The sequence below is a fragment of the Peromyscus leucopus genome, chromosome 2 (genome assembly GCF_004664715.2).
Source record: "Peromyscus leucopus breed LL Stock chromosome 2, UCI_PerLeu_2.1, whole genome shotgun sequence".
In the NCBI taxonomy this organism is placed as follows: Eukaryota; Metazoa; Chordata; class Mammalia; order Rodentia; family Cricetidae; genus Peromyscus; species Peromyscus leucopus.
This window is the reverse complement of record NC_051064.1, coordinates 125,055,306-125,078,946: the sequence shown is the minus strand read 5'-3', so window position 1 is coordinate 125,078,946 and position 23,641 is coordinate 125,055,306. Positions and strand designations below refer to the sequence as shown.

At 50.9% G+C, this 23,641-nt stretch overlaps 1 long non-coding RNA gene across 2 annotated transcripts in view; it reads left to right on the top strand.

Moving 5' to 3' along the window:
• Window positions 1-23,641, top strand: part of LOC119087448 — a 35,092-nt gene that overhangs the window by 9,888 nt on the left and 1,563 nt on the right. For both annotated transcript variants that reach the window (XR_005090903.1, XR_005090902.1), the window contains 3 exons: window positions 826-913; window positions 21,281-21,387; window positions 22,823-22,864. This is a non-coding gene — a long non-coding RNA (uncharacterized LOC119087448). The remainder of the gene's footprint in view (window positions 1-825; window positions 914-21,280; window positions 21,388-22,822; window positions 22,865-23,641) is intronic.

Below are 23,641 nucleotides of genomic sequence, written 5' to 3'. Positions count from 1 at the left end.
AGTCAGCCTGAATTTATATAACACCGGATGCCAGGCCTGTTCTAAATTATTTACAAAAAAAAAAAAAAAAACTTAAAAAAATTTTCTGTGTATGAGTGTTTTGCCTGCATGTATGTGTGTGTGTATGTGTGTGCGCGCGCGCGTGCTTGTGCCTGGTGCCCACAGAGATCAGAGGAGGGCATTGGATCCCCGGAGTCACAAGTAGTTGTGAGCAACCACGTGGGTGCTGGGAATCGACCCCAGGTCCTCTGCAAGAGCAGCAAGTGCTCTTAGCTGCTGATCCCTCTCTCCAGCCCCATGTTCCAAATTTGTTGTATGTATTAACCATTTTAACCCCTGTAACCAACTTCAGATATTATCAGCCCATTTTACATTGCCTGAGACTGAGGCCCAGGGAATCAGTGACAGTAACAAATACTGGAGGTAGGATTTGGGCCCAGGCTCAATACTTTTTTTTTTTTGAGACAGGGTCTCTTGTAGTTCAGTCTGGCCTCAAACTCACTATGAAGCTAAGGATGACCTTGAACTTCTGATTTTTGTGCCTCCATCTCCTGAGTGCTGAGGTTTTAAGCATGTATTACGATGCCTTAGTTTATGTGATTTTAGAGATCTAACCTAAGGCTTCCTGCCTGCTGGATGTGGTGGTTTGAATAAGATCGTCCCCCATAGGCTCTGTATTGGAGTACTTAGTCACCAGGGAGGAGCTGTTTGAAAGGATTAGAAGGATAGGAGCTGTGGCCTTGTTGGAGGATATGTGTCACTGGGGCGTGGCTTTGAGGTTTCACAATCCCATGTCAAGCCCAGTGTCTTTCTCTTGGTCTGCAGGTCAGAATGTAGCTCTCAGATACTGTTCCCGGGCCATGTGTACCACCACGCTCCCCACCATGATGATAATGGACTGAACTGTAAGCAAGTAAGCAAGTCCCCCCATTAAATGCTTTCTTTTGTGAGAGTTGCCTTGGTCATGGTGTCTCTTCAAAGCGCTAGAACAATGACTAGGAGACCAGACAAGTATCCGCAGTCCCCTAACCCCAAATCATAACCACTGAAAAGCTCTGCCTCTTAGCTCTGGGTGAGGTGGCTCTGGTCTGGTTAGCTCTGGGTGGGGTGGCTCTAGTCCCATGGCTCTGGGTAGGGTGGCTCTGGTCTTGAACTCAGGCTGGGGCCTCCTGGAATCACACTTCCCAGCCAGCTTCCTGTTGTGCTTTGTTCTCAGTAGGTCTCTTGAGGGCGTAGGAAACTGATTCCTTAAAGCCCGAGCACCAAGCAGGCTGTCCTGCCAGTGTCCAACAGGGAGACATTGAAGGAGCTTGGGGTTGGGAAGGCTGCCTCTCCCGGTGGTTGGTGTATGGGATGCACAGGGGTGAGGTACAGTCGTGTGAGGGGGGGTGTATCTGTAGGGTGAAGTCTCTAACTGGGGAGAGAAGAAGGCGAGCATCTAGGGTGACATGGTCTCCCTAGAGGTCTCTGGCTGCCCATGGGTTACAGTCGGGAGGCCGGAGTGAGGTAGGTCCGAGAGTAGAAAGACGGAGCAGTTCCTGGGCAGAAGGTGACGCAGATGACCTAGCCTGGCTGGGCCTGGTGGCCGAAGTGGGGATTCAATCCTAGAGGCAGAAGCCTTGGTATTCAGCAACAGATGGCATGGTGGGCAGAGGGGAAGGAACCACAGAGAATGACCTCTGGGCATTTGGGTAAGCGGGTAGATAAGAGATATGAGGGTTGGCCCATGGCTGTGGTGGTCGAGACATGGTTATGTAGAGAGACAACAGATATATTCACATGAAGGTGAGGTTTGACTTCCTTTATGTGTGTGTGCAAGTGCACATGTGTGCACATACATGTGTATAGAATGTACATGGAGGCCAGGGGACAGCCTTGAGTGGTGTTAAGTGCCACCCCCTCCTTTTTTTTTTTTTTTTTTGGAGGCAGGGTTTCTCACTGACTTAAAGTCTGCCACAGGCTGGGCTGGCTGGCTAGTGAACTCCAGGGGCCCATCTGTCTCCCTCTCTCCAGGGCTGGGATTACAAGTGCAGACCACTGTTTGGCTTTTGGGGTGGGTTCTGGGGATCAAATATAGGCCCCCTACCTATCAGGCAAGCCCTATACTGACTGAGCTATCTCCCCAGCCCTTCCTCACCTTTTCTATTTTTAAGATCAGGTTTAACTCTGTAGCCTAGCCTGACTGGAACTCATCATGTAGCTCAGGCTAGCCTCAAACTCATGGCAATCTTCCTGTCTCAGTCTGTCTCGTGCTAGGGTTAATAGGCTTATGCCACTGGGCTGACCAGGAAAAATTTAGACAGAGACATCTTTATTCTTTGTGTTCAAGTACCACACTGTAGTTAGAACTCTGATTCTGCAGCGAGAGTTCAAATCCCCACACTGTCACTTCGTTAGCTGTGTGCTCTCCGGAAAATTCACTGCACACTCTGGGCCTTGGTTTCCTGTGCTGACGGAGCTCAATGTAGCACACACTTCCTGGGCTTGTGTGGTGTAAAGCGGACCAGCAGTGATGACTCTTGGCAGCAGGTAGGGGACAGGGGTGGCTCTGGCATGTCTCTTTGCTTGTTTCTAGTTGGTGACACAGTCCTATCTTTGGAATTAGGGGAATTGTTGGAAAGGAAAGGGAGGCCTTTCTGGGCCAGGAAGGGGTGCTGATGAAGACTTTTGTATCTCAGGGCCTTCTCTTCCTAAACCCCAAGGCCCTGCCTCTCCCCTGCAATTGTAGGACAAGATAGCAAAGAACCCGACACCCCTGCCTGGAGGCAGGGGCTTTCCCAGATGGAGTCTGTACCTGTATTTTCAGCCCTTCTCTGCCAGGGCAGACCTCAGCATCAACCCGAGGGTCTGGGTTTCACCCCATCCCAGCCTTTGCCTCTTCACTGTCCCAGCAGGGCTTCTGGACCAGTGTGGGAAGTACTGCTGGGCAGTCCTACCCCTGGTTAGAGTGAGGAGAGAGAGCGCGGCCCAAAGCCTTCCTGAGAGGTCAGGGGTCAGGGTCCTGGCCTGAGGTCCCTCTTACCCCAACCCCGACTCTTGAGAGTTTCTTGACAGCAGCGTGGATGACTTTGGTGTAGTTTCTGTGGTTTAATAAGCTACAAAACCGACATTATTTTAAGCCAATCTGGATATAGCACAAAAACTCTCACCCCGTCTGTTCTGTGAAACTCAGATACCCTGACGAGAACACAGCTCACAACCAACTAATACAATATTCTGCTGGGCACGCTGTCAGCGGGCCCCACGCGGGCGGGCGCCGGCTCCCCGGAGGCCAGCCCAGCCGCCGCACCGCAGGCCCGAGCGGGAAAGCGCGGCCCGGGCGCCGCCGCGCAGGAGGAGGACCCGCGTGGTTGCCTCGCCGGGGTGCCGTGGGTCTTTTCTGCGTGGCCGGGGACCGGCCGCACCAGCCCCTCGCTCCCCGCCCCCTGCCCGGGGAGGAGAGAGGAGGGGAGGAGAGGCGCGTTCTGGCCTCCTGACAGCAGCTCTACTCCCACAACCCGCATATGTCTGATTCCGAAGCAGGGAAGTGTGTCCAACACACCCAATGCAAAGACAGGTTGTTGAATATTTTTTCTCTCATCACTAAAAAGGATTCCCTGCTGGGTGCAATCAAGATCCATAAACTCGCGGCTCGAGTCGGTGTGAAAGCAGCGCTCCAGCCCAGACTCCCTCGCTGGCGCTAAATGCAGGCTCCGGGCGGGCGGGCGGGCGGGCGGGCGGGCGGGCGGAGATGCGCAGACATCCGCTTGCAGTCTGGCCTTGCGACCGGCAGTTCCCGGCACATTAGGCAGTGCGCTTATTTTGGGCTACGCTTCAGTGGATTAACTTTACAGCGTAAAGTTTCGCGGTGCGGGTATGGTCCCTGTGCCCCCGCCCCCTCCTTTTTTCCATGCAGAGCTAGGGGAAAGCGGAGAGACCTGGCAGGGTTGTTGGCTGCCTCTGAGGGGTCAGGCAAGCCGGGCAGGTGGTTCCCTGCTGATCTCTGGCCCCCTTGGGGGAAGTACGCAGTTGCTGACCCAGCCTGCCTCTGGGCTGCAAGATGCCCTTGTCCCCTAGCAGAGACCAGCTTGCCGGCTTTGAAGATCTTGCACCCATCTCTGGTGAGGTTGAAGGGTAGGGGTGGCCCTCTGCATGGGTGGCAAGCTCAGGATCCCCTCCCCCTTATTGTCCAGGAGGACTTCTGACTCCTTCTCACAGCGGGGGACAGGAGGCCAGGACACATCTTGGAGACTGGGATCCTGTTGTCCATATAAAGACATTGCTTTCTTTTCCTTCCTTCTGGGTTGTTCCTAGCTCCTGAGAGGGGAGACTGAGGCAGGAAGGAAGTAGTAGAGGTCTCTGCTGGGCTATGGGAGCACGTTGAGGCCATTGAGGAGAGCTGAGAGATGGTGTGAATTATAGAAGCGCCCCCATTTCATTCTGCTGTTTGGGGAGGGAAGAGCTCAGAGTTCTTGTGGAAAAGACAGACCCTCCTCCTCCTCCTCCTCCTCCTCCCCTCCCCTCCCCCCCCCCTCCTCCTCCTCCACACTCTCTGTGACCATCCTCTGGCCTTAAGCGTCTCATGGATTAAGTGTCATCTCCAAAACAGTCTGCTCTCTCCCAGTACCCCATTTTGGGGGGATGGTGGTGGCGTAGCACACAGTGTATCGTTCCAAATCAGAATGAGCCTCAGTTGTAGTAGGCAGAGGGAGGTACTCTTTGTGTGGTGTGCAATCTATTATACAGAACTTAGTTATCCAAAAAGGGTCCTTGGTGTTGACTTGGTGCAAGTTATTAGATGTGACTGTGGGGGACCCAGAGGTCCCATCTAGGAGGAGAGAACAGCTTCCCATTCAGTCCTCCGTTTGTTCATTTATTAGAGCTGACTGTGGGCCAGGCACAATGTTTAGGCACCCAAGGAGAGCAGATGGAATTTGAATGTAAGACAAAGTGGAAAGGACTGGAGAAGCGGGGAGATGGGAAGAGGCTGCTTAGGAGAGGCAATGCTGCCCAGGTCCTGTCGGGCTCTAAGCCCGAGCTCAGGGAGGGCTGCAGAAGCATCCCCTCTCTGGCCTGTGCCCTTCTGGGCTTTTCACTGCTTGCAAGAGACCCCAGGGAGAAATGTGCTTGGAGCGTCGCACACCAATGAGAAAAGAAATGACGAGAAAGGAAATGTCGAAGTGGTTTGGGGGAGCCCTGGACTGAAAAATCCTCTTCTCCTCACTCATGAATCATAAATCATTCTTGTACCCCCCACCCCCACCCCACAGATCAGCACATTGCAAAGACAGGTTGTTGAATATTTCTCTCTCATCACTAAGAAGGCCTCCCTGCTGGGTGTAATCAAGAACCATAAACTCTCCTGGCTGCAATGTTGCAGAGTCGGTGCGAATCGAGCCCCACTCAGCTGCCCTCGATTCAGACAGCTCTGGCTGGCTGACAGCGCAGGCTGCTCCCCCCCCCCCATGCATTGGAGGGGTCCAGAGCAAGGGGCTGGAGGCTGGGGGCTGGGACTCCTCATGTCTCCACAATCAGCTGTATAGTGGCCTGGAGTGGAACTCAGGGCACCTTTCCACAAAGGTCAGGATAGAGAGAAGTCTAGAAGGCTAGAGAGATGCCTTCAGAGGAGGAGTCTGGGCGCTGACACATATTATGGGCGTGCCTTGGCCCTCTCTGTATGTCCTCGGTTCCCAGGGAGAGGAGACAGGAGTCAGAATGAGACCTGGTGGGTTGCTTGTAGTGGGCTGGCTGATCAGATGACATGGCTTCCCTCTGGTTTTCAGAATTGTTTGTTCCAATATGGGAGGGTATAAGGACCCAGGATTGCCCCAGAGGGCGGGGGTGGAGCTGGAGGATGGGGAGGGTGACAGGAGAAGACAGAGTTGGGGAGAGGCATCGGGGAAGATGACTGCTTAGTCACAAAAGGCATCATCTGTTCTTTGGAAACTCACTAACAGAGCTAGCTTAGTCTTCCGAGGACAGCGCAGGTGGAAGCCTGTCCCATCTTTCCTCGACTTTCTATCTCCGATGTGACCCTATCCATTGTCACTACCACTGCCTAGACCATTGGCTCCGATCACTTTTCTTTCCCCACTCACGGAGGGCCCCCAGTAATCCATTCCGAATTGACCCTCCCAGTGAGCCAGCAAACCCAAGAAGACCCAGCCAGCACCCAAGAAGCAAACCCGAGAAGACCCTAGCAGTATAGCAAATACACCTTACATTTCCTTGCCATAGGGCCTTTGAGTTCACCGTCCCCACCCCCAAGCCTGGCTTGCTACTCTTTTCTCCATCTATTTTCTAGCAAGCTCCTACCTGTGTTTCAAGGACCAGTGGAAAAGTCCCCTCTTCCAAAGAAGCTTTCCAGATCAGGTCCAGCTGTGTGCTGGGCAATTGTGCCTGTATCAATTCAGGTCTGTATCATGATCATCGGGCCAGGGAGTGTTCCCCTCCTGCTGGGCAGGTGCTCCACCCTTAGGGCTTCAATTCAATGATTCCGCGATGATATTTTGTTTGTGCTCTAACAAATAAAACTTATCTGGGGATCAGAGGACAGAGCCAGCCACTAGATTAGATATATCTCTGGTCTCTCAGTTTTCACCGCCCCCCCCCCAAAAAAAAAGATAGGATTAAAGGCATGTGTGCCACTACTGTCTGGCCTCTATGTCTAATCTAGTGGCTGGCTCTGTCCTCTGATCTCCAGATAAGTTTTATTTGTTAGAGCACAAATCAAATATCAGCACATGGTACCCAGAGCCCAGCGCTTACCTTGTTGGGATGAACAAGACTTGAACTCTGATCACCAGACTTCAGCAGCATTCTCTGCTGTCTCTATTTGTTGCCCTGGGTGGTAGAGTGTACCCTGGTTTCCACAGACCAGTCAGTTGTGGGTGTGTCTTTTGAGCTCCAAGAGGGACAGGGGGGTTCTGCTTCCTCTCTGACAATACAGACTCTAAGTGGGAGCTGCTGAGCTCATCAGAACTGGATTTGGATTTTTGGTAAAGTGGATGGAGCATGGGGTCTACAGGATTGTGCTGGGTGGCTTCCTAGGGAATGGTGGAGAAGTCTCTGTGGGGATGGGTGTCAGGGGAGTGTTGTCAATGCAGAGCTTTCATGGAGTTGGAGGGGCCTTACTGCTTAAGCCTGGAAGGGCAGATTGTAGATCTCGGGGTTGGAGCCCAGTGTAGGGCACCTAGCTGGTGGGGAGCTCAACTCTAACGTGTCCAATCCTATAGCTCTCCAGGAGACAAAAGGGCCGTGTCGGTCTTGTGGCTGCCTCCTCTGCCTCTCTGGGGAGAGGCCTGGAGCAGGAACTCAGCTAAAGCGAGGGCTTCCTGTCAGACAGAGAGCAAGCTGCCCTCCGCCTCTGCAGAGGGGATATTGCCCGGCTTCAGGGCTCCCATAACTCTTTCAAGACAATCACTTTATTTATATGAGTTTGTTTAAAAAAACCCACAGACGATCCACCCAGGGACCTCTCCGACCGCCTCGGCTTGATTCTCTCCCTCTCCTTCGAGTCCATAACTCTTAGTCTTTTGATTCTCCCAGTCCACAAACTATAAAAATCTTATTTCTATAAGGTCTTTTATGGTTACCAAGATAGTCAATAGTGTCATTTTCATTCATATCATTCTGCAGGGAAGTTAGAGGAAACGAAGCAGACAGAGGAGAGCTATAAATAAGGTTCAGCTACACAGGGCCCCAAGCGGATCCCACTGCGTTCCTTTAAAACTACTCATGCACAGAATACACGCACTACATACACAAACGCACACAGATATGCACACGGTGCCCACTCATACCAAGAGACAGGTGCACACAGGTCCAGCCATGCACATAGACAATTGCTTTGCCCTTTGGGCAAGACCTCGGTGCTTGTATGCATGCTGCTTGCATGCACGCACCACAAGCACATGCATGCATGCATGAATGTGCACGCGCATACACACACACACACACACACACACACACACACACACACACAACTTGGTAAGTATTAGAAAGGAAAAAAAATCTTTTCTGGAATTTGCCTGGCTTTGAAGAGCCGAGAGCAGACAGCAGCACTCACAGTGGCAAGATGGGGGGCAATGAGGCAGGCCAGCCTAAAAAACACATTCCAAAGCCATGAAGCACGGGCTTGGGCACCCAGCCACTCATGAGCTCATGTGCAGGGAGGGTTAGAATTGCCACTGACAGAAGAGCCTGAGCCCCTCAGCAAACCCTGGGAATGCTGTGGCCACTCTCTGGGCCCTTCTCACAAGGGAAGGGAGTGGGGTGAGGGCTGCACGGTCCACTGGTCACTCTTGTTATCAGTTTTTCTTCGGGGGTCGGGTTGGGAGGTGGTCTCGAGAGGATTTCTCTGTGTAGCCCTGACTGTCCTGGAACTCACTCTGTAGACCAGGCTGGCCTTGAACTCAGAGATCCTCCTGCCTCTGCCTCCTGACCGCTGGGATTAAAGAAGGGCACCACCACTATCCTGTATTTTATTTAATTCCTTTTGGTGGTATTTGGTGCTGGAACCTAGGCGCTTGCATATGTTAGGCATGTGATCTATCACTGAGCGACACCCCCAGGCCCAAATCTGTCTCATTGGCTAGGTGCATAAAGGAAGGACCGGCCACTGGGTCAGGAAGCTGAGTTCATACTGTTACCTGGTATGGAAGCAGGCAGACACCCTTCCCTCTCTGAGTCTCTGAATGTTTCTACTCCAGGGAATCATGGGAGGAAGGAGCTCCCAGGCCCTTCCTAGTTTGGGAAATAGCAGGTGGACTAGCTACACCACAGGGTTCTCCTTAGTCTCCCCATCTGCAAAATGGGGGCAGTGGGTTCTGGCTGTTAGTAACATTGCAGGGACGCAGCGGGAGGGTCTCTGCAGCTCAGGAGGACCCAGGCGCCTCTTCAGAGGGCGGCAGGTTTGAAGCTTTTAAGAAATATAACACATCAGGTTTCCTGAGACCCCGGGAAAGCTACTCTCCCAGTTTTCTCCTTCCTCCACACTATTTAGCCTCCCCGCTCCCAACACTGAAGCTTAGCTGAAGCCTGGGGCTCTGAGCTCAGGGGTCTGGAATTCCTCTGTCCCCCCTCTGCCTTCTACAAGGGAACTATTAATTGTAATTTAAGCCTCCCGAGTTAAAAGCGGCATGTAGATTCAAAGATTCTTTCATGCCAATTACACATCGTTTCTGGCTGCACTTTAGTGCCAGGCTTTTATCTGTTGTTCCGGGGAATCACTTACCGGCCAGAGCACTGTGCCGCACACAGATTTTTTTTCCTGATTATGTTTAATGGCAAAGGGAGAGTTAACTCTCCGCCCTCCCGAGCCGAGCCGTGTCAGGAGTTTCTCCACGCAGCCAGACACAGCAGCTCAGGAGAACAGACGGGCATTTGGGAGCTGTAGGCACCTTTGTGTTCTAGAGCCGTTTGTACAGGGCTTCAAGGGGACTTGCGTGGTTCAGGGCGGCCAAAGAGGGCATGTTGCTGTTCTAAATACCAGCAGCAGCTAATTGCTCACTCTACACACTCCATAACCATGGGAGGAGGCTATTGTGTGCCAGGCTCTGGGCTGTCGTCATCTCCTTACTCACATTGCAAGGTGCTGGATCTTCATGGCCACACAGAGGACGACACACACACACACACACACACACACACACACACACACACACACACACTCCACACATAGGGACACAGCTTTGATCTCTCATCTCATTCACAGATGTGCGCATAACTGGATGCTTTTCACAGTCACTGTGTGTCTGCCTTGCCCGCCCCCCTTCCCGACCCCCATGTTAGGGGCCACATGGACTTGGTGTGGGTCTTGGGATGTCAAGGGGTGGGATTAGAGAATCAGCCCTTCCCACCCCACCCCGCCTCCCCATGCTATTGAGCCTCCAGTGTTTCCAACTTCCGCTGTGCCCCCAAATCCCATCATCTATCATTCCCAATTGGAATGGTAGCCTACTTTGTCCGTCCCAGAGCTGGGTATGCTATGGCGTTACTCTGTAAATCTCAAGCACAGCATGCCCACATCAGGGCTTCTCTAAACCTTCTCCAGTGGGTGTCTCCCTGTCTGAGGTCTTGGCAAGTCTTTCCATCTCAGGACAAGAAAACATCATGGTCGTTCCTGGCTCCAGTGTTTTCTTCACTTCCTGTGCCCAGTCATTGGCCACACATACCTCTGCTCACCATTTACCATCACTGCCACCCTGGCGCACCTCACCTGGCTTACTGCAGTGACGTACAAGCAGGCTGCCCTGCCGCTGCCCTTTGTCTCTGCGTGGACGTCTGGGCAGGTCTCATTTCAGACCAGGTCCTCTGCCCAAATCTGAGGACCTTATAGTGGCCTGCCAGTTCCTCTATGCTCTGTTCCCTGTCACCCCATTCCACTGCTGACCTCTCCTAGTCTCTCCTCCCCCTGCCTGGGATGCTTTCCCACCAGGTTTCCACTTGGGTAACTCCCTTGCCTCCACCTTCAAGTCTCTGCTCAAATATCACTTCTTAATGAGGTTGCCTTAAGTATCTTTGATTCCACAGCCTGCTGCCTTTGGGGACCCTGCCCTTCCGACCCTTTCTCTTCTGCAGATTTTCTCTTTTTGTTTCCCCCTCTTCCTTCCCCTAGAAGATACCCTTCCCATAGCAGGTTGAACGCACTGGGAAAGACTGGGATAGAGAATGTTCCTTGGAGGAAGTTTACTGGGGAAGGCTCTCAGACCTGTGGGGAGTGAAGGAGGGAGCCTAGGGCAGAGGCTACGTTGACATGTGATGTAAGTCACAGCAAAGACTAGCTGATCCCAAGGGACCTGGGAGCCAGGATAGCTTTCAAAGTGGCTAGGCATTAAGACAGGGGATGGGACATTTATGATTCCCTACTGGCTAGACATTGGATGGAGGCTGCTCCTAGGGCACAGAGTGACCTTAAGTGAAGCAGCTGTGTTTCTGGAGCAGTTTTACAGAAAGACTTTTCTGAATCCCATGGCCAGCAGCATTCCCCATGACCAGGGAGAAAGAGTCTTAGTTCTGAACTGGGGAACTGGGGCAGACCAAAGAATCCATTATACATTTAAACATATATGAGTGTTGATGTATTAGATTCATTCCTTATCCACCTCTCCCACTGTACAGGAAGTTACATGAGAGGAAGGCTGTCTGTGGCTGCAGCTGCATGAGGTTTCACAAGTGCTTGGAACAGTAGGCTCTCCATAAATGTTTCCTGAGTCAATGAATGAACCAGTTCAATTCTCAATGTCTCTCTCAACAACTTAACTGGAATCTTGGTCCCAGTTCTGACACCAACCAGTTTGTACAAACCATTGACAAATAGTCTAGCTTCTCCCTCTGTGAAATGGGTAAACAGAGGCACCGGTCTCACAGGGGTTAGAGAAGAGGAATATACAAACTTGTAAACACAGTTAGCTGGTGCTCAGTAACTGTTAGTTGCGGTTGGTGAGGTCGCCCTTGCTTCCTGGGTTCTGATCAGAGTGGAGACTCCAGCTGGCATACCTGAAGGCAACAGATAAATGGGAAGATGTGGTATTCAGATGTATAATCTGCAGCTGATGAGGACAGAGATCTGCTTACCAGCCTCTGGTGGAGTTCTTGCTTTGGGAAAGCTTGGTATGCACCTGTGTGTGTCCATGTGTCGGTATACATTATTGCATTCGGGGAAAATGTAAATACAAGCAATGTTCAAAGCTGTTTACTTTCTTTGTTTTGAGACTATGTAGCCCTGGCTGGCCTAGATCCCACTATATAGACCAGGCTGGCTTTGAACTCACAGAGATCTGCCTGCTTCTGAGTGCTAGCATTAGAGGTATGTGCCACCATGCCTGGCAAAGCTGTACTTCTAAAAGACAACTTATCTTAGGCACTAAGTTTCCTCCAGCAGCCATCCATGAGCGGGGGAATAGAGTAGCCAAGCGGGTCATCTTCTCTCCTGCTTCTCCTCCTCCTTTACCTCTTGCATGAAATAGCTCCCATTACATCATTGAACGAACACTCCACGCCCATAGTCTCTTGTGACTTTATTGTGGCCAAACCCAGTAGAGATGGACTTGCCCTCAGGAGCAATACCAACCACCATCTTGAATCCCCTAATATGGGTTGTGGAGGATGCTGTGGTTTAGTTCCCAGTAACAGCATTGGTGGCCCATAGCATTCAGTGGTCGCTCTCCCAGAATTGCGTTTTGATAAACGGAACTGCCTCTCCTAGAGTTTATGTTCCTCCCTGGAGGCATTTTCAATTCACTGACGGCTTACTTTTGCCTCATTTTGGTACATCTCTGAAGTGCCACACCTGCTCTAGAACTTTCCAAGGGATTGCGGTCTGTGATGCACATGCACAGGGTTCAAGAGCTCAGTCAGCCCAGTCCTACTTTCTTGCTTTTTTGCTAATGTTCCGGCTCTTGCTCTCCAGTAAGTCCTCTGCATGCAAATCTCCATCTTTGATCTATTTCTGGGGAACCTGACCTACTACTACAGTTGGTGCTGGGAGTGGGTTCCTAGGAAACAGACTCTAAAATGGGAATCTCGAGCTGGATTATCCATCGGCCTGTTGGTAACGAGAGCCCGTCTCTGGTGGTGGGTGGAGGTTCTAATGGCCCCTGACTGGCTTCAGCAGTCCAATTGTTAGAACTTTTAGCAGTGGTGAGGGAGGATGGGGGAATGGTGGGAGGGAACGTCCTGATGAGTAGTCTCTCTTGTGCTTGAGAGGCTCAGAGGAGGTAGTGACTATGAAGTCTATAGAATCAGATGATGATGGCCGGGGCAAAGACAATGGAAGGCTGAGGCGATTCATCACTTTTTTTTTTTTAATTAAAAATTAAGTTCTTTTTACGTGTATGGTTATTTTGCCTACATTTATGTCTGTGCACCACGTGTGTCCAGAAGAGACTGTTGGATTCTCTAGGACTAGAGCTATAGACAATTGTGAGCCACCGTGTCAGTGCTGGGAATCGAACCCAGGTCCTCCTGGAAGGGCAACAAGTGCTCTTAACCGCTGAGTTATCTCTCTATCTCCTCATCACTAACCTTATAGTGAACTGTGAAAATGAGGGGGGCTTCCTGGCCACCAGAAAAAGAGAATTTCCCCTACAGCTGGAGGGTAGAAAAACAGATTTTAACCCAGCATCAGGGTAGAGGATTTCCAAAGAAAACAGAATTTTTTTAAAAAAATTTATTTATTATGTACACAGAAGAGGGCACCAGATCTCATTACAGATGGTTGTGAGCCACCATGCGGTTGCTGGGAATGGAACTCAGGACCTCTGGAAGAGCAGTCGGTGCTCTTAACCTCTGAGCCATCTCTCCAGCCCCAAAACAGAATTCTTAATATAGAATGTCTACTGTGTTTTGATTGATCAAGGTTTGGTTGAGGGTCCTGATACTTAGGACAGAGACGTGTGGATGGAGTCCCTTGACTACCTTGCTGCTCCAGGTCACCTAGGGGACAGGCGACCTTCCCCTTCCTATTAAAGGCTATAGTTTTCCTGTGTATGAGGATGATCTAAGGGCCTTTCAAGACGCTGTTTAAGTTGTCCCTTGTAGCAACCGTAACACTGCCAGCCACCAGGCCCATGACATGGACAAGGCTGCGATATAACCTGGCTGCCCAGGACAAAGAGGATGCAGGGCTCAGCCAGTGGCCCCAGCAGGAGCAGGAGCTAACGTATCTCTTGCATCATTGCCGGGCTCTCTGCTTCTGGTCTCACCTTCCTGGTCCACCTTCCACCTTCCTGTCAGAGGAATCTTTTGAAACAGATGGCTCAGCAGTCTCTGCCTTGCTTCGAACCCTTCAGTAGTCCCTGTTGCCTCAGGGGAAACCCACATTCCTCTGCTCGCTGTTGCCTCCTCTCTTATCTCGTTTCCGTGCATGTGTGGGTGAGTGCGTGCATGCGTGCGTGCGTGCACGTACTCTTGCTGTTTCCTTCGCCTGGAAGCTCGCTCTCCTTCCTCCCTTCGCAGGGAGCCTCTTGTTCAGTTCAAGTGCCATGGGCTTACCTCCAGGAGGGGTTGCCGTTCTGGTGCCTGCCTTCCTCTCCAGGGCATCTACCTCTGTCTTCAGCTGCTGAGAATGTCAGTTGCTCGGTGTGCCCAGCCACATCCCTCCGTGGGGACTGTGAAAAGCAGGCAGACACCTTCGCTCAAGCGATGGCCCCTCGTGGAACAACCCCCAGCTCCTACTGGCTGATGAGGGGACTCGAGGGCCAGCCTCCTGGCCTCCGCTTAGAACAACTTTTCCCTTTGTGACTGCAGAATAGTCAAAGGTTGGTCCCAGGCCTTGGGTGCTGTTCTAGAGACTTTTTTGTTGCTGTGAAGAAATACTGTGGCCAAAAGCAACCTGGGGACAAAAGGATTCATTGCATTTTACACTTCCAAGTGACAGTTCATCACTGAGGGTGGTCTGAGTAGGAATGGAAGGCAGGAACCAGAGCAGGAACTTGAGGGAGAACCCACGGAGCAGTGCTGCTCACTGACTTGCTCTCAGCTTCATGTTCAGCCCAGGCCCACCTGCCTAGGCACGGTACCTTCCACAGTGGATTGGGTCCGCCTACTGAAATTAGCAATCAAGTGAATGCCACAGATACGGCTCACCAACCAATCTGATGGGAACAATTTTTCAACTGGGACTCCCTCTTCCTGGTTGACTCTAGTGCATGTCAAGTGGACAGAAACCAACTACCACAGGTGCCAGTCCAGTTCTAACTTACTCATTAAAAACAGTTTTAATTGACATGCTCTAGTCACACATGTTTCTAGGGTACAGCATGCTATTTGAACACATGTGCATACTGTGTGCTGTTAACTGATGGGCAGTTAACATTTCCTTGTCTGTCATCTTCATCATGTTCGTAGCTTTTGAGAGCCTCTCTTCTTGCTAAAACATGGTACAGTGAACTCCCCAGACCGTGCCACAGACCATTAGAACACATTGCTTCTGTCCAGCTGCGACTGGTACCCCTCATCCATCCCCCGCCCTCTCCACCCTTCCCATCTCTCATGATCACGATGCTACACCTGATGAACTTTGCCTTTGGCTTCTTCCTTCCCTTAGAGGTGTCTCCAGAGAGCATCTCCTCCCCAACGAAACCCACTCTTTGATTTTTATTCTGTTTCAGAGGCTATTCCAGAGAGCCCAATCTAAGACATTTTTTTAAATGTGTTCTTAGATTTTTCTTTCTCTGGGCCTCCTCAGAACATAGACATCAGCTAGTGTGTGTTTTTCAGTTTCCTGTGGCTGCGTAACAAACTAGGCCGTAACAATAGTGACTTAAAAGTGATTGAAGTTTTGCTCTATATTTTATGAGTCCGTTGGGCTCTTCTGGGCAGTTCTGCATTATCTGTTGTGACTGCACTCAGCTGGGAGCCCCTTTGAAGCTGCAATGTCCCAGATGTTTGCTCCCTCTCCAGGGCTTCCTTCCACATGGTGTCTAATCATTTGTTCTGACTTTCTTACACTGTGGTCACGGATTCCCAGAAGGAGGAAGGAGAAGTGACTGTCATCTGAAGGCCTGGTCCTCACTCTTGCCACATACTACTGATGAGAGCATGGCGATAGGCATGGTGAAAAGGAGGGGACCAGGTTCCTCTGTGAGAGGAGAGCATCATGATGTCAGGTAAGAGAGAGGAAGAGGAGCCGACCACTGGACACCGACTCCCACAGCGTCTTGAGAACAAGGATTCATCTGTATGTCCATTGTCTCCAGCCCAGGCACTTCCAGGGACTGTCAGAGATCCTTGGTGACAGAGTTCCAGTCCCACTATTTCTCATGTTAGAATCGTGGGCTGAGAGAGAGTAGAGACGGGTGCCGACAAGCCGAGGCTGTCAGCAGCCTCTGATGCATCCTCCCTTTACTTCCAAGATCGCATCCAAATGCTGCCTGGGAGTCTTTCTGGGCATGGGCTCTGCCCCCTGGGGCGTGAGCGGGCAGATTTGATTCAGCCACATGGTTACACAGGGTCCTGGATCCAAACACAGACTTAATAGCTAAGACTTGTCTCCTCTCTCCTGTCATTGTACATTTAGAGCATGTGGAAGTCATTAGTGTTGTTTGTCAAATATTTCTGGCTGTGCACCTGCTGAACACATGGAAGGATTGCACTTCTTGGCCCTCTTGTGGTTGGGTGAAGCCTTGTGATGAATTCTGGCCAATGAGCTGCGCGTGGAAGTGATTCGTGCCGTGCACGGGCGGGCGTTTAGTCCCTTGGGGAAGCCTGTGGAGCTCTCCCTTTCTGCCCTAGTGCTGGCAAAGTTGGAGAGGGTGTCTGCTTCGCCAGTCAGGTGAGGAAGCCAGGGGCGGAGCCTCACCAACCTCAGGGTGAGCAGGTGGCGCGGGTACACCGGGCACACCGGTTCAGCTACTCAATTCAAGGAGGGTTTGGTTAGAGCCCCCTGACCTTGACTTTCTGCCGATAGAGGGATCCTAGCAGATCCCGGCTGAGCTATCCGAGCAGAGACCTGGAGTGAGATGGAGATGGAGGAGATGCTGGGGCTTGGGGTCCTACACCCACCCAGACCACACGCTGTAAGCAATTAGCACAGTAATAGGTAACTGCAGTGTGCAAGGGCTCAGTGTTCAAACCAAGAGGGCATGTTTCAGAAAAACGGGGCTTGAAGAAAATTTAAGAAACATAGCTCCTGTTTGGACAACCCCCCCCCCAATCTCCTCATTCACTCCTAGGGATCTGAGTCCTTGTCTTAAAGGCAGTGATTTGAATGCCCAGACATTTGCATATGGGCTTTCCTTCTGTTGCTTTCTTGATTCTAGTTCAGCGGCTCTCTAACTTTAGTGTGCCTAAAAATTTCTGTTCATGGCTGTGTAAACAAACTCATGGATACTGTACTTTGCGAGTGGCTTCAGGTTTTCCAAGGGCACTTTTGACTTGGTGCAATTCTCGTCTCATGCACTTCCAAATCTGGCCCCCCGAGTAAGATGAGATTCCATTGTTCAAAACCAGAAGAACCTTGCAATTTTTATGAGATGCTGAGAGCACAAGATGCCAGTAGCAGCTGCTCTTAGCCCGTTATCCACCCATCACCCAAGTCCTGTTGATTTTACACCCACAGTCTAAGCCGCCATCATCCTTTTCCTGGATTCCCCGGGAGGGCTCCTAACTCACCCCTGCTTGCTTCTGTTCTTGCTCCTTCCAATCCATTGTCTGCACAAAGTGAGCCCCTCCAAACACCTGTCTGGTCACACAGCGTCCCTTGTGCAAATCCCATTACCTGCCTCTCTTGGCTCTAACAGGGAGAACCAGCATTTTTACAGTGTTTCGGAGACCACAGGGTCTGACCTTGTCTGCCTCTCCAGCCTCATGCCCCTGCAGGCTCCCCTTCGGTCTCTGTGGTCTGTGCCGACCTTTTACCTTCATCTACATTTTCCAGTCCTTCTCCCCCAACGCTGCAGAACCCCGGCACCTGCTCTACCATCTGCTGGGACTGTGCCTTCTCTGCCCTCCCCTTTTGTGCTTGGCTAACTCCTACTCATGCTTCAGATGTCAGTTCAAATGTTATGCCTTCAGAGGCGCCTTCAAGCCAGCTCGTTCTTTATTTGCTCTCCTAGAATGTGTCGCGCTCCCTCGGAATATTTATGCCAGTTTGTAATCATGCACTCATTTGTTTGATTATCTGATGAGCACTTGTTTCTTCCACTAGAATGTAAGCTCTAGGAGAGCAGGGCTGGGACTGCCTAGCTGTTCTTGTATTTGCAGCCCATGCTGTATGAGGGGACTGAAAACAGCGCTGTGGCTCCCACAGCGGCGGCGGCACCGACGTCAGCGACAGCCCTCTCCCTCTGCATGGTTCAGGCCGTGGTTTCCTCCAGGTTTTATTTCTGAGCTTCTGAGGCCCGAGAAACAAGGAATTATCCCCAGATGGAAAAACCACGACCTAGAGCAGTGGTTCTCAACCTGTGAGTCTTGGCACCTTGGGGTCAAACGACCTGCACATCGGATCATTACATATCGATTCATAACAGTAGCAAAATGACAGCTATGAAATAGCAATGAAATACTTTTATGGTGTGTGTGTGTGGGGGGGGTCACCACATCACAAGGAGCTGTATTAGACAATTGCAGCCCTAGGAAGGTTGAGAACCCCTGCTCTAGAGAATAGATAATACTCACAGGCTGCTTTCCAGGTTCTAGGGGAGGATTCTTTCTTAGACTCCACAGAACTCTCTGGCTTGTGCACTGACAAGCTAGATATTGCCCAGAGTCTCCAGGGTGGGGGCTTCATTGGGTAGACACAGCACAAGAGCTTTGTTACAAACAGCACTTCCCTCCTTCTCCCCCCTCTTTCCCTCCTCTTTCCCCCTTCTCCCGCCCTCCTCCTTCTTCTACAATAGAAAATCATGTCTTGAGATAAAATAAGCTTGGGTGATGGGAAAGTATCTGAGCTGGTGCGGCCTAGCCCACCTGTGGGACCAGTGAGGACCTATGGGAGGCGTTGGGTGAAGGATTCAGACTTGAGGGGCTGTATTAACATCGTGCTGTTGGCCTTTCGGGGCTTTAGCGTCTGACTGCCATCTGTGAGAGGGTGACACTCTTAGAAAGGACGGGCATTTCTGCTTCCAGTTGTTCTGTGGCCAGCTTCATTCTACAGCAGAGAAGAAAGAGCTGTGGGGTAGAGTTTTGCCTACATTGTTTTCCTCTTTCTGGAGGCTTGGAGCAGTCTGTCCTGGATCCTTAGACGCAGGAGCGACTGGAGTGGTTCATAGCTCAGTTGCCGCAACAGGAAAAACGTGAGCGTTCTGTTTAGTTCTTGGTTCCATTGTGCGTGTTGTTAAGTGGCGGCTTTCTCTCAAGGCAGTGAGGGGCCCAGCTCCTGCCATCTCAGGATGCACTCGTTTTAAATGTGTGATCCCCTCTCCTCCCCGCCCTCCTCTCCCCTCCCTTTCCACTCTTTTCTTCCCTTCTCTCCCCCCACCCCTGCTTCCCTCCTTCTCTTCCTTCCTTCCTTTATTTATTTATTTTGACAGGGTCTCAGTCTGTAATCCAGCTAGTTTGAACTCACAATCCCCCAGCCTCTGCCATTGTGATTACAGATGCCTGATTACAACTTTGGGTAACATGTCACCCTCCCTCCCTTCCTCTCTCCCTCCCTCCCTCCGTCCCTCCCTCCCTCCCAGCTTCCCTCTCTTATCAAGTTTCTTTCATGTAGCCCAGGTGGGCCTTGAACTCACTTTGTAACCGAGGGTAACCTTGAGTTTCTGACCCTTCTGCCTGCGCCTCCCTAGTACCAGGGTCACAGGTGTGTGTCACTAGAGCCACACTGTACTCTAGCAATATGAGTCTTCTGTCATTGTTGGTTTTCATTTTCACGTGTGCACGTGTGTTCACATGTCTGTGGGCTCACCTGTGTGTGGGAATGTGTGCGCAGGTGTGTATATGCATGCATATGGAGGCCTGAGGTTGATATTGGAAATCCTCCTCCTCTGCTCTTCCACCTTGTTCATCGAGGCAGGATCTCTCAGTCAAACCCCAGGCTCACTGATCTGGCTAGTCTTGTTAGCCACCTTGTTCTGGGGGAATCCTCCTGTCTCTGCCTTCAAGGCTGGAACTACAAGTTGGACGTCATGCCCACCCAGCATTGCACATGAGTTCTGGGAAATCTAAGTTCTAGTCCCTTTGCTTGCCCAGGAAGCACCTCGACCACTGAGCCATCTCCCCGGCCCCACACATGACTCTGAAGGTCGACACGGAAGTATGGAAACAAGCTTGAGTCGGCCAAGTGTCTGCATAGCTGGATCAAGGAAGGCCAGATTTGACTCACATAAGACCCGCCTGTGCTGCTGCTCCTGTGCAGCGGTGGGCGTCAGGCAGGTGTGCCTGAAGGTGGGGGGTTGTGGGGGGCTAAGGGCGGGAATCTAAGTGTGGCTCAGGGTGTCGGCTGTTGACATAAGAATACTTTCCTAAGAGCCGGGAGCCTATGTCTACACGGACTAAACTTACTGTCAGGGCTAGAGCGCTGTTGGTATGTCCCTGTGGGGTTCGTGCCCGCAGTCAATTCAGGGTGGTGCTGAAGTTGCCTTGGTAGAATATTGATGACTCAGTCAGAGGCATGAGACTGGGACTTTGTTTTCTCGAAGGGTCCAGAGGACACTCTGGCCACTAAAGTAGCAAGGGGTACCCTCACCAGGATTTCTGAAGGGCAAGGATGGATAGTAAGAGATACTGCCAGGGAGCTGAGATGAGAGGGGCAGCGGGGGGCTTTAGAACAGCAGAGGCCGGCAAGTAACAGACAGGAAAGGTGTGCTTGGTCACCACGTCAGGCAGTAGAGCCAGGTGGCAGCTGGGAAAACCTGCACCCAAGGGTCCCGTGATGATAGCTAAGGGACTAGACGTGGGCAGGCAACCAGGGCATGGCTTGCCTTCTGTCGTCAAGGAGGAGCTGGAGTAGGCGGGCAAAAGGCTCATAGCAGCCTTTCTAACAGAAAATGACGGCTCCTCACTCACTTTCCAGATCTGAGCTACTTTTTAGACTGAGTCCTTTGATGGAAGGAGAGGCCAAGTCCCCTTGAGCAAGCACTTAGAAATGGCACTCTAAGTATTTACAATAGGCATTTCTCCAGTCGTTTTTCACATTCCACACAAGCTGTTGGTTGGAGTCCTGAAGGTCCAGGTTGTTCTGAGATTATGATGGTAGACTGTCTCATTTAGGGTCACTTTTGCTGTGATGAAACACCATGACCAAGGCAAACCTGGGGAGGAAAGGGTCACTTCCAGGTGACAGTCCATCATGAGGGAAGTCAGGGCAGGAACTCAAGCAGGGCAGGAACCTGGAGGCAGGAGCTGAAGCAGAGACCATGGAGGGGAGCTGCTTACTGGCTTGATCCTTGTGACTTGCTCAACCTGCTTTCTTATAGAACCCATGGCACCACCCACAATAGGCTGCCCCCCCCCCACATCCATCACTAATTAAGAAAATGCCCTACGGGCTTGCCTGCAGCCTGATCCTATGGAGGCGTGTTCTTGGTTGAACTAACCTCTTCCCAGGTAGCTGTGGCTTGTGCCAAGTTGTCCTAAGACTAGGCAGCGCATGGACTGTGGAAAACAAACAGCCTCTCCAGCTGTAAGCCGCTCTGTGCTGGGTTTGGTGTCGTCACTACAGTAGATCACTGTTGCCTCCAGCATTTGCTATGCAGCGTTTGATCTTTTCAGTTCACATCAGGAAAAAGGATTAGAAGTGGTTTGTATTCACACGGGAGAGACAGCAATATAGATTCACTGTCTTGCCTCAGGGCTCTGTTGATTTTCTCCTGTTACATTACAGTCTAAAGGGTCTTTGATTGTCTTGACATTCCAGATCCACCATGCTGGTCCACTATACTGATGGCATCTTTCTCCTCAAGCCCAGTGAACAGGAAATGGCAAGCATGTGGATGCCCTCACATGAGATACGTGTATCAAGAGGTAGGAAACAAACCCAGTAAGATTTATGAACCAGCACACTGCTGACACTCTTAGTGTCTTGACAATTGAGTTTCCAGCTATGGAGGAAGAGATATAATGCTTTGTAGGTCCTTTGGGGATTTTTGAGGCAATAGATTCTCATTTGGGAATAATAGTGTTCTAACTGATTTGTTAGAAATCACCCAGGATGTGGCTAGTTGTTTGTTTGTTTGTTTGTTTGTTTGTTTTGTTTGTTTGTTTTTTGAGACAGGGTTTCTCCATGCAGTTTTGGTGCCTGTCCTGGATTTTGCTCTGCAGACCAGGCCTCGAACTCACAGAGATCCGCCTGCCTCTGCCTCCCGAGTGCTGGGATTAAAGGTGTGCGCCATCGCCGACTGGCTTGATGTGGCTAGTGTTAAGTAGGTTTAGATGAAAAGAGCGCAGAGATGCAAGTCTGAGCTGTGGTGCAGTTTAACATCCCTGTCTTCTCGGGTCACATGACATAGTAAATACAATAGCATTGGAGGTGTCTCTAGGAGAGTCTAGCAACCTCCATTAGGAGACTCAAAGAGAAAACACCTAGAGTTTTGGAAGGCGGCTGCACCCACTATAGCAAATGATGCTTTCAAACCAGTCCCTGGAGTATTACTGAACTCCAGCAAAGACTGAGCACCTGACCATGAATGACCGAGTCACTTTATGGCCAGAGAGTCCCACTTGGAGCTAGGTATTAGCATAACTAAGTCCTAGACTGAGGACAGCCATCAGCAGTCTGTTGTGGTAGGAATGGTATCCTGGACTGAGAGCTGAACCGACCCGGAGGCTTAAGCACAAACAGGTCCAAGAGGCTTAGCGGTCTGTGTCATCCAGCTTGGTTGAGCCGATATCTTCCTCTCAGTTCAAATCTATCCCCTTGTCAGGAGAGTCCCATGGCCCAAGGGTGGGAGGAAGCCCCCGAGTTAGTTCATGGATGGGTCCACTCAGTATATTAGTGGGCCCTGATGACTAAGTGTTGAAGTCTTTCACAAGGAAGTGTTTTAAGCTGTATAGTTGGGTTGTCAATTTTTTTTTTTTCTTATGGAGGGAAGAAACAGTCAGAGATGCATTTCTAGGAAGACCGTAGGTCAGTGCCGAATTGCTTTGCTCATTCATTGGTCAGAAAACTGGGAAAGATAAGATCAGAGAAAGGGAGTCAGGGGATAAGGGTGTAGATGGCTCTCTGGGTGACTTGCCTGCCTTTCTCATCACTGTGACAAAATCCCCGACCAAAGCAACCTAAAGGAGGGAGGTGACGTTTGTCGTTTGTCGAAGTTCATCGTGGTAGGGGAGGTGTGGCAGGAGTGTGAGGCTGTGGGTCAAGGTGCATCCACAAGATGTGTGAGGTCCTGATGCACTCACCATCAGGAAGCAGAGAGAAATGAACACTATGTTTAGCTGACTTTCTTCTTTTATTCAGTGCAGGTTTCCAGTGCATGGTATGGAATCACCTACATTGAAGGTAGGCCCTCCTACCTTAATTAATGTAATCTAGATCCCTGATGGCCCCTAAATGGTGTCATGTCACAAGGGACAGAATACATGGATCTGGAAGCCAAGGGCTGAAAGGGGCTTTGGGTTCTCTCAGCATCATTTTCAGGGACCAAATTGGGGAACTATTGCTTCCTGTCTCGAATCTTCAGTTTTTGTGGCATTAGTGGTCCTTGTCCCAAGAGGTGGGGTCCTTCCACGAGGAGAGACAATAAGGATTCTATTGAACCTCAACGATTTTTACGTAGTTGTCTTGGGTTCTTTGTGCTAGTAGACCAGTGTATGAAGAGAGGAGCTGGGTGTGTGTGCTGCATGATGGGACAAAGAAAAAGATGTCTCGGACTCTTCTACCTTCCCTGTGAAGGTTTTGCACACCCTACATTATATGTGCTTCTCTGGGACTATCTCTTGCATCTGAGTTCATGTCTCAGGGTCGGAACACAGTAAGCCAGGAGGCTTGTGAATTTTGTCTTCTGGCAATGGAATTCACTTTAAGCTAGTGTGCTACATGAGTGTATTTTAACAGATGGCCCTGTGACTGGGTGAGGAGTAGATGGTGGGGCTCAAGTGGACTGAGGGAGTTGAGGGAGAAGGTAATTATCATAACCAAGATAAGAGATGGTTATGAGCTGGACCTGTGTGGTACTAGCAATAGGAATGGAGATTTTGGGGGGGGGGCAGAATCAGAAGACAGGAGTTCCCTTGTTCCACGATTTGCTCAAGATTGTTTTAGTGCATGCAGTCATTG